This window comes from Tamandua tetradactyla, chromosome 3, assembly GCF_023851605.1.
Source record: "Tamandua tetradactyla isolate mTamTet1 chromosome 3, mTamTet1.pri, whole genome shotgun sequence".
In the NCBI taxonomy this organism is placed as follows: Eukaryota; Metazoa; Chordata; class Mammalia; order Pilosa; family Myrmecophagidae; genus Tamandua; species Tamandua tetradactyla.
In genome coordinates, this window is record NC_135329.1 from 47,937,956 (window position 1) to 47,950,212 (window position 12,257).

At 37.1% G+C, this 12,257-nt stretch overlaps 1 protein-coding gene and 1 pseudogene across 6 annotated transcripts in view; both read left to right on the top strand.

The window, feature by feature from the left end:
• The window catches only part of TRAPPC12 (trafficking protein particle complex subunit 12), a 186,796-nt gene that overhangs the window by 51,565 nt on the left and 122,974 nt on the right, over window positions 1–12,257 (top strand). The gene's annotated exons all lie outside the window — the stretch shown is intronic.
• LOC143677278 (tRNA (guanine(6)-N(2))-methyltransferase THUMP3 pseudogene) lies at window positions 7,678–12,125 on the top strand (annotated as a pseudogene).

A 12,257-nucleotide genomic window follows, 5' to 3' on the forward strand; every position in this document is an offset into this window, starting at 1 on the left:
TAGAAATTTATTGAGAATTTAACTTTGCAACCCATTTAAGTCAGAGGTAAAGGTTAACCTGTGAATTAAAAATTTTTGTGTAGTTTTTTAAGGAACAAAGACTTTCGAAGTTTATTTTGGAGAAAGTTGAATTTTATACTTCATCTTTTGTATTATAACAATGATATGTAAATCACTTAGTTGCAAAAGACTTTATATTAAGCCTACAGTTTTCTTTTTTATATTACATTTTATTTATTAGATGTATGTATATACATATATATATACACACACACATTTTTTTTTTTAATATCACCCCTTCCTTTAACTCAGTAGGCAGTGTTTGAAAGTTACATGTATATCCTGTCCTCATTCTGCCAGAAATTAATGATATTTGTGGAACAAAAGCCCTGAATCCAAACTGCAGGAAAGGAGTTGTTTCTTGGTCTTTAATAGTGACATTTACCAGAGTAATAAGATTATTTTTCTAAATTAACTGGTTCTTAAATTCAAAAATACTTATAATTATATGTAATTTTGTAGTTTCCGTACTATATTAGAAGCTTTCAAGAGTTCAAGAAGCAGTCCCTACCCTGCCTGCTATAGTGACTGGGTATCTAAAGTCCTGAACAGTTTAGTTCTCAGCAGTGACAAAGCACAATTCAAAGTGTTGAAGTACAAAGGCACTTCAAATAAATATAAGCAGGAGCAGTAATCTGCTTTGATTTTCAAGCAAGAATATCCCTCCCTCGGTTACCAAATTTCATAACTGTCTCTCCTTTTCATTATACTTCAGCTTTTGTTTCTAATGTTCTTTTGTCATCACATCTCTTGTCTCCTATAAGAACAAAAAGGAAAGAAAAAATTAAAACCCTCTCCTTTCTACTCTGAAGTTAGTTTTCTTGTGCCCTTATTCTTTTAGTCTTGATTGTTGACTTTTTTTTAAATCTCTGATCCTTTGCCTTGAAAATTTTTGGCTCTTGCAATACCTGTGAGCTTTTTTTGAGAAAGCTCTGATCATTGGCAAGGCACCCTTAGTAACTTAGATTTTATCCTGACTTCATTATTTGTATGAATTGAAGAAGACGGCATGTCACCAATGTTAATAACAAATGCTGTAAATTGGAGTGGGGGTAGAAGCCAGGATACAGAAATCAAACTGCTTTAATAAATATCATGCGTGTAGAAACTACATCTTTCTTATTTGCTATTAAACTCTAGGGCCTAGCACAGTACCTGACACATAGTAGGTGTTCAAAATTTAAAAATAAATAATTAAAGATAATGGAACGAGTGAATGAAGAGTTATGTGCCTACTACTCTTTTGAGGAAGAAATAGAGTATTGGTTTTAAGAAATGAAGAGACTTCTATATATTTATGATGTGAAGGAGCTTAAAAAAAGGATAGGTGAAATATGTAAGCAAGAGTGGTAATGATTAATAGAGCAAATCCCAAAAGAGTTGAGAAGAAATGAAACAACAAATAGGAGATTAATTTAGAGAAAAACAAGGAACATTTCTTCCTTTATCATAAGAGAAAAGGAAAGGATTAGAGAGAAACTGAAAGACATTTTGAAGTAAAGAAGAGGAAAATCAAAAGAGCTTGCATCAGGGAGAAGATGGCGGCTTAGTAAGACGCGCAGGTCTTAGTTCCTCCTCCAGAAAAGCAACTAAAGAAACAGAAACAACACGAAACAGCTCCCGGAGTCACAACAGAGACCAAAAAGACAGCGTACCCCATTCTGGAACAGCTGAACGGGCAGGGAGAATCTGCTGCGGTGAGATACCCAAGGGGCGCGCGTTTTCCCGGCCGGGGCGGCTGGCGACTGGGGTCCCCTCCACGCACGTGGCTCCCCGGTCTGACTGGGAACATTGGATAGCGGGGCCCTCCCATCACGCTTGGCGTTTCGGGCCAGCTGGGCAATTAGGACCGGCACTCTCCCAAGCCGAGGCAGCCAGCGACCCCCGCCTCCACGCGCGGTTTCCCGGGCCGACTGCCGTGCAGACAGACGAGCGCCACAAGCGCCACCTACTGGGCAGGAAAAGAAAAACAGAGCCCAGAGATTTCACAGAAAAACCTTTCAACCAGCTGGGTCCCACACCCAGGGAAATCTGATCAAATGCCCAGACACCAGCAGAAAATAATGGATGACGCTCGGAAAATTGAAGATATGGCACAGTCAAAGGAACAAACCAATAGTTCAAATGAGATACAGGAGCTGAGACAACTAATGCTGAATATACGAACAGAAATGGAAAAATTCTTCAAAAACCAAATCAATAAATTGAGGGAGGACATGAAGAAGACATGGGCTGAACAAAAAGAAGAAATAGAAAATCTGAAAAAACAAATCACAGAACTTATGGGAGTGAAGGACAAAGAAGAAAAAATGGAAAAACCAATGGATACCTACAATGGTAGATCTAAAGAGACAGAAGCTACAATTAGTGAACTGGAGGATGGAACATCTGAATTCCAAAAAGAAACAGAAACTATAGGGAAAAGAATGGAAAAACTTGAGCAGGGGATCAGGGAACTGAATGACAATATGAAGCGCACAAATATACGTGTTGTGGGTGTCCCAGAAGGAGAAGAGAAGGGAAAAGGAGGAGAAAAACTAATGGAAGAAATTATCACTGAAAATTTCCCAACTCTTATGAAAGACCTAAATTTGCAGATCCAAGAAGTGCAGCGCACCCCAAAGAGAATAGACCCAAATAGGCGTTCTCCAAGACACTTACTAGTTAGAATGTCAGAGGTCAAAGAGAAAGAGAGGATCTTGAAAGCAGCAAGAGAAAAACAATCTGTCACATACAAGGGAAACCCAATAAGACTATGTGTAGATTTCTCAGCAGAAAACATGGAAGTTAGAAGACAGTGGGATGATATATTTAAATTACTAAAAGAGAAAAACTGCCAACCAAGACTCCTATATCCAGCAAAATTGTCCTTCAAAAATGAAGGAGAAATTAAAACATTTATAGACAAAAAGTCACTGAGAGAATTTGTGACCAAGAGACCAGCTCTGCAAGAAATACTAAAGGGAGTACTAGAGTCAGATACGAAAAGACAGAAGAGAGAGGTATGGAGTAAAGTGTAGAAAGAAGGAAAATCAGATATGATATATATAATACAAAAGCCAAAATGGTAGAGGAAAATATTATCCAAACAGTAATAACACTAAAAGTTAATGGTCTGAATTTCCCAATCAAAGACATAGACTGGCAGAATGGATTACGACCCAGCAATACCACTGCTAGGTATCTACTCAAAGGACTTAAGGGCAAAGACACAGACGGACATTTGCACACCAGTGTTTATAGCAGCATTATCTACAATTGCAAAGAGATGGAAACAGCCAAAATGTCCATCAACAGACGAGTGGCTAAACAAACTGTGGCGTATACCTACGATGGAATATTATGCAGCTTTAAGACAGACTAAACTTATGAAGCATGTAATAACATGGATGGACCTAGAGAACATTATGCTGAGTGAGTCTAGCCCAAAACTAAAGGACAAATACTGTATGGTCCCACTGATGTGAACCGACATTCGAGAATCAGTTTGGAATATATCATTGGTAACAGAGACCAGCAGGAGTTAGAAACAGGGTAAGATAATGGGTAATTGGAGCTGAAGGGATACAGACTGTGCAACAGGACTAGATACAAAAACTCAAAAATGGACAGCACAATAATACCTAAGTGTAATGTAACTATGTTGGAACACTGAATGAAGCTGCACCTGAAATATGGTTTTTTGTTTGTTTGTTTGTGTGTTTGTATCTTTTGTTTTTGTTTTTTTTCTTTTTCCCTTTTATATATATATATATTATTAGTATTATTATTTTAATTCTCTTCTCTATATTAACATTCTATATCTTTTTCTGCTGTTTTGCTAGTTCTTTTCCTAAATCGATGCAAATGTACTAAGAAATGATGATCATACATCTATGTGATGATACTAAGAATTACTGAGTGCATTTGTAGAATGGAATGATTTCTAAATGTTGTGTTAATTTCTTTTCTTTTTTTTGATTAATAAAAAAAATTAAAAAAAAAAGAATTACTGAGTGCATAGGTAGAACGGTATGATTTCTAAATGTTGTGTTAATTTCTTTTTTTTTTCTTTCCGTTAATAAAAAAAATTAAAAAAGAAAAAAAAAAAAAAGAAACGAAAAAAAAAAAAAAAAGAGCTTGCATCAGTGGTATTTGTATGCTCTGCAAAGAACATATTCAGGTTATCTGCTAAAAGAACGGAAGTGAGGCTAAGCATTTGAGAAAAATGTTTGGTATAATTTCTGTTCAAAACATGATAATCAACCAGAAATGAGTTAAATGTCTATTTAGCAGTCATGAAAGCCCATTAGAGGATAAGAATTACTGTTAGCTTCAATTAAACTGTTGTTCTTTTGGCCTTTGTCTAAAAATGTATGTTAGTTCAGCCCATATAAAATACAACTAAGTCTTTACTTTTTTTTTGTCACTTTGCATGTTACCACTAATAAAATTGTAGAGTTGTAGAATGTTATAGTAGAAAGCATAGTGAAATCTAATCCAGCATATTTTTAAACTGTGTTTCAGAGAACCCTATGGTACCTAGGAGGCACCTATGGGGATTGGACCAAGGGAGGTGAACTAGAAAGGCCAATTTCATGCAAAGCATTTCAGCTATGTCTATTTTATGTACTGCAGTCTCTCTCAAGATTTCTTTTTTGGGGTAGTGAGAGTAGGGGAAGGGTTTTCTATTTAAAGTAAATTTGTGAAACTAGTATAGTCCAACATAGTCCTATCTTACTTTGCAAAAAGAAAACCAAGAGCTATCAGGGTAAAGGAGTAGTGTTAAGGCAACTACCCAGATAACCTAGGTTTCCTCTGCCCTGTATTTCATTCTTGTTGAGTCTGCACAACCCACTGAAGACCTATACTTCTGGTGGCATTAGGTGCTCATTAACTACTTTCCACCATATGACTTAATATTTTTGAACCGTTGAATTCATGTGCTGTCAGGATTATGCTTTGCAATACAGTCTCTAGGAACTGTGTTGTATCCAAGAATAAAGTTTGCCTGTAAAGGAAATCACTCAAGAAGGTATTTGATATCCAGTGAAACTAGCACTTGAACTAAGTTGCATTTCTTCCATTTTATTTATTTATTCAGCAAACATATATTAAACGTCTTGTGTCCCAAGCAATAAATATTGGTAAGACATGGTTCCTACCTTCTTAACCATTTATGGCATTTACTCAGATTTAGAAGTACTATCCCATTTTTTAATAAGTACACATTCAAGAGTTATAAATTTATTATAATTCAATGGTTAGAGCTAATCTAGTATCTTCAGACTGAACCAAAAATATGAGGCTACACATTTGACCCAAGGCAGTGAAATGTGGTTTCCCTTTTCTCCCAGGAAGAGTAGTTGCACCAGATCTGGAATAACAGTTCTCTAAACCCTAGTTCCCAGCATAATATGTTAGATACCAGCATAATATCTCTCAGGCCTTTTTTGCTTTGGAGATGTAGTCTCCCAACTGTTCACTTCTTGAAGGACTAACTATACCCTTGCACAGTCCACTAAACCAAACCAATCCCAGCAACTGTTCCCTCTTCAACTCTTCTACTTCAGTCTCTTCAAATGATGGAAACATTGTTAATAAGGTAGCCAAAATGCACACAAAAGTATTTCTTTATTCATTAACCATGAGGAAATGTAAAAACCCAGGCAGAGACAATATCCTGAAATAAAAGTAGAAATTTATCTGAACTGCAGGCATTTTAACCTGGGGGACATAGATGTTTCTGGTGAACCACTTGAAATTGTATGCTCCCAAATTGTCTTTTTCTCAACAATCTATACCATCTTCTCAGAAGAACGAGCCCTCACAAAGGTTAAGAATCACTTGCTTAGGTGATTCACATGTTTTATACACAGTGCAACTAAAGTTTAATTTTTAGTACATTTCAATCAATCAAATGCTTCTTAACAAAAAATTCATTAAGTTTCTCTTACTGATGTATTCTTGTCCCTATGATAGACAGGCTTTGTAAAAGAAAGAGATGGGGATACTGTGCTTTTAAAATAGGGGCAAAACTGTAATTTTTATAAAAATCTATATATGCATTATAATTTTCTAATTAAATTTTAGGTCCAAAAAGGTGACTGTTTACATAGCCCACTTGAAACTTATAAAATGAATAGAGCATCCCATTGTTGAAAGGATTGTTGTTGTCATTCACATTATTTGGCCTTGAGAAAACTGCTGTAATAAATAATCAGAAATAGTAGGCTGTATTAGAAGTATGACTATATTTTATAACAATAAGTTTAAAAATTGAACACAAAGCTCTATATAATAATTACAGTTAGTTTATTCTACAGGTTAACTTTTTACCCTTTTTTTAATTGTAGTATTAGTAAACATATATACAATGGTTTGATTTCTTTTTCATACATTAAAACTACTTGAGGCCATTAGAGATTTTATTAATAGTCCTAACAAGGGGGCCCTTTTAAGGTCGGAAGTATATTTTTGAAAAGATGATTACTTTTCCCTGGTATTTTAATTATGTCCTGAAATAATTTCTTTCATCTTTGAGGCTAGGAAGAGTTACTAAATGTATTTACCTAAGTAATATCTGAATGTACTAAGATTAATTTACAGAGGAATGAATGCCATAGCTAGTGGAGAAGGACATTTTAATCACTTTAATAGTATCATGTGTGGAGTTAATGATTTCCTTCGAGTCTTAGATGGGGAAAAGTTATATACATACTATTAGTTACTTGAGTCATTTTTGGGGAACATTTTTCTCATCCTTTGAAATTTGTAGAATGCCTGTGTTCACTTTTTCAAATCTATTTCTTATTTCCTGGTTTAAAAATGTATTTATTTAAATTTAGATATTTTTTCTCATATCAAACCAGCTTCATTATCAGAATTATGTATATCATACAGTAATTATGAAGCTTTCATAAGATTTCCTCCACAGAGCTTAGGTCCTACATGGCACACCTTAAATTTTAATTTTAAAAATAATTTCTTCACCACACATTTCTGAGATCTATTATTAAAAATAGAGTAGACGGGCCGGCCACAGTGGCTCAGCAGGCAAGAATGTTTGCCTGTCATGCCAGAGGACCCGGGTTCGATTCCCGGTGCCTGCCCATGCAAAAAAAATATATATATGGAGTAGGATTCCTGGCGTCGGGGTTAGCAATACCTGGGAGTGGAGCTGAGCACTCTCTAGAGAGCAGGTGAGGATTCTCAGAAAGGAAAGATCTGCCAAAGAAGTGTCTTGGAGCAGCTAAAGAAATAATGAAAAATCGTGAAACTGTAACCCATACTAAACTTTACAATCTGTTGTATAACTGCTTGTTGAAAATGTACTTGGAAATTTATTGCTTTTTTGTACATATGTTATTTTTCACAATAAAAATAAATGTTAATTCAGCCAGGGGGAGCGGGGCATATCCCAGTGCTCACGGAGGGTAGACCTTCACCTTGCGACTGCTTCCCAGCTAGGGGCCACAGCATATTATGGCAGGTGGGCACCAGTTTGGACCAGTCCGGTCGATTGTCGGAGCTTTTCTCACTGCATCTACAGGGTCTTTATTTATCCTCTTCCGAGGTACTCGTCTCCATTTTCCCCTCAGTGGGGAGCCTGCGCCACCAATTGGCTCCGTGACCTCGAGCGGTGTACCTACTTTTACAAGGCTTCCACTGCCTTATTTAGAAGATGGAGATATATTCACGACTATTTAAAGAGACTATATTAGGAATCTTGGAGGCACTGCCAACATGTCAGACATTCAAGAAGCCACTAACCAGCTCTTGGATGTGAACCTTACTGTGAACCAGCAGTCTCTACAGGTGGCAGAATGTGGCCTCAGAAGTGAGTCTGAGCATCTCCAATCCACCATTGGAGCCACCATACCTGCTGGTTTTGAGCAAACAGCTGCAGATGAAGTGAGAGAGAAATTGGGATCATCATGCAAAATCAGCAAAGACCAGGGCAAGATATATTTTTACATTTCAGTGGAAAGTCTGACTCAGGTCCATTATCTGAGATCAGTTGATAACTTATTTGTGGTTGTTAAAGAATTTAAAGATTACCAGTTCAAAGAAACAAAGGAAAAAATTCTAAAGGATTTCGAAGACTTGGCTGGGAAGCTTCCATGGTCAGATCCTTTGAAAGTATGGAAAATCAACACCAGTTTCAAGAAGAAAAAAAAAAAAGAAGCATAAGTAAATTGTAATTCAAATAAAAGGAAGATTGATAGTGGACAAGGAGACAAAATAGATGAGAGAGATGTTAAAGAATCCACTAACAGCTCCTTAGATGCACATATTTTAGACTATTGTGAAAATCCAGCCATCAGAGAGGAAATGTCAACATTAGTAGATGACGATTTGGCATCTTCCAAAGATGAGACTGATGGAAGTTCAAGAGAAACTGAGCCTCAAGTGCTGAAGTTTAGAGTCACATGCAGCAGGGCAGGAGAGAAACATTGCTTTACCTCAAATGAGGCTGCAAGAGATTTTGAGGGTGCTGTTCAAGATTATTTTAAGTGAAAGGCTGACATGACCGACTTTGATGTGGAGGTTCTTTTGAATATCCCTGATAATGCAATTGTTGTGGACTTAGAAGAGAGTCTCCACCGAAGAAATATCACACCTTTTGGACCTACAACTCTTAGATCTACTCTTGCCCATGGGATGCTCAGGCTCTATGCTCCTCAACCTTCTAATATAATAGAACAGGGGCAATATCAACAGAGGGGGCAACTGAATGGTCTGTTACCATATTGCTGGTGATAATAATCTATTGACTGTGAACAGAGCAGCAAATAACATCTCATCTTTATTGACCAAGAACCAAGTTAAAGAAAATAAACCATCCTGGGGGTTGCCTATAGATGTTATCCAATGGAATATCTGCAATCTACTATTGAGAACTGGCTTGGTGGCTATTATTGTAACAGATATGCCATTTGGAAAAAGGATGGGCTCCTAGAAGAGAAATTGGAACCTATATTCAGCATGCCTATGGGAAATGAGCCACGTCTGTAGACCTGGGACAGGTCGAGCTGTACTTGTTACTCAGGACAAGAAATGCTTTGCCAAGGCATTATCTGGAATGGGGCATATATGGCGAAAGGTGCATACTGTCTGGGTGAATATAGGGGTCTTCATGCTGCAGTTTATCTTCTGAAACATACCACCCAGGCTTTGTTCATCGTTCAGAACAAGATGCAGAAAGGGGAAACCTTGGTAATAAAGATGAAAATGTCTACATGAAGAACCTGCTTTGAGAGGGAAAAAAATGCAGTTTGCACTGTTTAAACTGTCTAAAGCGCTTCACCCTGGTTAATAAAAAGTATAAACGTTAACAAGATGGAATTGAAAAAAGCAGAGCCTTTTCTTTGGAGCTGTTGTGAAAGGGTAGGTGGGCAATTAGTAGTTTTTCTTAAAATGCTTTAAAGACACCTACTAAAATGCTATAGAATGTGGGTTTGGAACATGTTTTCAGGCTTTCTAATAGTTCCAGTTTTCCATTGTGGCCTAAAAGAATGGCAGAGAACAAATCAGAGCACCTTAGGCCTCATCTCCAGTGCCCATGCAGGCTTTACTTTTCATTTGCCCAAGTTCTTGTTACCTCATCCTCAGAAAGAAGCATCAGTAAGTTTTGTGAAGTGTTTGCCCCACTTAAAAGACCTGAAGGAAAGTTTACCATCTTCCTTAAATATTAAGATGTGCATATTATGCAGATTAATACATGAAACTAAAATACAGGATTAGGATTTAATCCCAGAGGTTGGAAAAATACTTAACTGATAATAATTGTACAAACCATTTATATTTGTAAAGGGAAGTAAATTTATAGGTTGATAGATGGTATAGGACCAATAAGCAAAATTAAAGCAAACTTTTACTTTCAGTTCACAAAAGTTGTGTTACTTGTCAAAGCCAAACAAAAATCCGTCAAGGTAAGATTTTTTATTGGTTTCTTAAAGGGACTAGAGAACAAAGAAATTATCTGAGGGAAAATTTTTACTTTTTACGTTAGTGTAAATTCTGTTTATTTTTTCTCTTGGATAACTTTTCACATTTGGTTGCTTTTCCAATTGGAGTATTTCTTGAGATGGTTTAGTGGAAAATGAAATAACCTCAATATTTACTCCTAAAAAGAGTGCCTCCCTGAGTCAAAGAACAGTGGAGGTTTTATGTGGAATATTCTTTATAGTAATCTAAGTTTATTGTGGAGTTTCTGGCTGCATTCTCTTTAGATTTTCAGTGTCATGTTAGTAATTTTATAGTTATTACTCATTTTACTTTCCAATGCCTCACATTTAGAAAGAATAAAGAACTCACATTAGTTAACATTAAAAAAAAAATGGAAGAGGGTTCAATTCCAGGACCATGCCCCCCTCCTCCGCCCCCGCCAAAAAAAAATGAAGGAGGACCAGCAGGAGGATAGAAAACAATGAGATAAAAATAGCAAAAAAATATACTGAGAAAATAAGTCATAATTTCAAATAATAGGAAATACATGGTCATAAGAACTGGCTCTCACAGGTTGCTAAGGTGTATGTCATTGTTCTGTAAGAGATTAGTACCAAGTATTAGAATACTGTATTGGGTGATTCATTTTGACCTCAACCTGGTTTCCTCCATTTCTTCCCTCATACCTCCTACTTAACTTCCAAGTATTATGGGTTGAATTGCGTCTCCAAAAAAACACTAGTTGAAGTCCTAACCCTAGGTACTTATGAATGTGACCCAATTTGGAAATAGCAGCTTTGCAGATATTATCAAGTTAAGATGAGGTCAAACTGGATTAAGGATAGGTCCTAACAGTGTTTTAAGTCGATAATTCAAGGAATGGCATTCTCATGTGAGTTTGTGGAATTGTTGGGCATGGTAGACTCTCTAAGGAGGCTCCCTTGGTTATGTTGATTCAGGTTAGGAGCCTTTAGAACTCAGATGTAGGTCTAGATCCCACAGACTACAGAGGCAATCAGAGGAGAAGTTAAAAAGCTATTGTACATTTTCCAATCAGAGAACTTCAATGAGGACTGCTTTGCAGAAATTGATAGTCCTCCAGATGGCACCCCAGAAGGACTGATGGCTTCTCCTGATTATAAAGGTCATGACTTATGGCTTCAGGGAACTCAGGAAAGAAATGATAGATTTTTCTTAGAACAAATGTGAATTCCTATTTGTTCTATTCATGGGTCCTGCCCAGATATTTGTACAAAGATGTCTTAGAGAATTACCAAGACCATTTCTGCCAACCCTAAAGAACACCTGAGCTCTATCTGAGATTCTACAAAGGTTCCATGCACGATGATTCCTTTCCAAAAACTCCCAACCTCCAGCTGGGTTCTGTCATGGTCGGGTTCATGTGTCAACTTGGCCAAGTGGTGGTACCTGTTTATCTGGTTGGGCAAGTTCTGGCCTGTCTGTTGCTATGAGGACATTTCATAGAATTAAATCATGATCACGTCGGCTGAATCCACAGCTGATTCCATTTGTAATCAGCCAAGGGGAGTGTCTTCTTTAATGAGTGATGCTTAACCTAATCACTGGAAGCCTGTTAAGGAGCATTCAGAAGAGACAAGCTCTCTTCCTGCTTCGTGGACTTCGTCCAGACCCTCCATTGGAATCGTCAGCTTCACAGCCTGCCCTACAGATTTTGGACTCTATGTTCCCATGGTCACGTGATACACTTTTATAAATTTTATATTTACCAAAAAAAGAAAAAAAGATAGGTCCTAAATCCAATGACTGGGGTCTTTATAAGAAGGGGGAGATTTGGAGACATAGACACTCAGAAGGAAGAAGGCTATGTGAAAGATGGAAACAGAGATTGGAATGATGCTGCTATAACCAAGGAATAACAAAGATTGCCAGCAACCACCAGGATCAGGAAGAGGTAAGGAAGGATTCTTCAAAGCCTAGAGTCTTCAGAGAGAGCATGGCCCTGTAGATACCTTGATTTCAGACTTCTAGTCTCCAGAACTGTGAAGAATACATTTCTGTTGTTTTAAGCCACTCAACTTGTACTTTGTTACAGCAGCCCTAGGAAACTGATACACCAACTAAGGCTACCTGAAGCGGTGGAGGTAAATTATAAAGAGGAAAAAAAAACACATTAAAAGATGAAAGGTTGCGATCTTCAAAAGCTGGTGAAATTAACCCTTACACACATGCATATTTGACATTTGTATGGCCAGGAAAATGACCATGTCCTTCTCATTTGGAAGTTT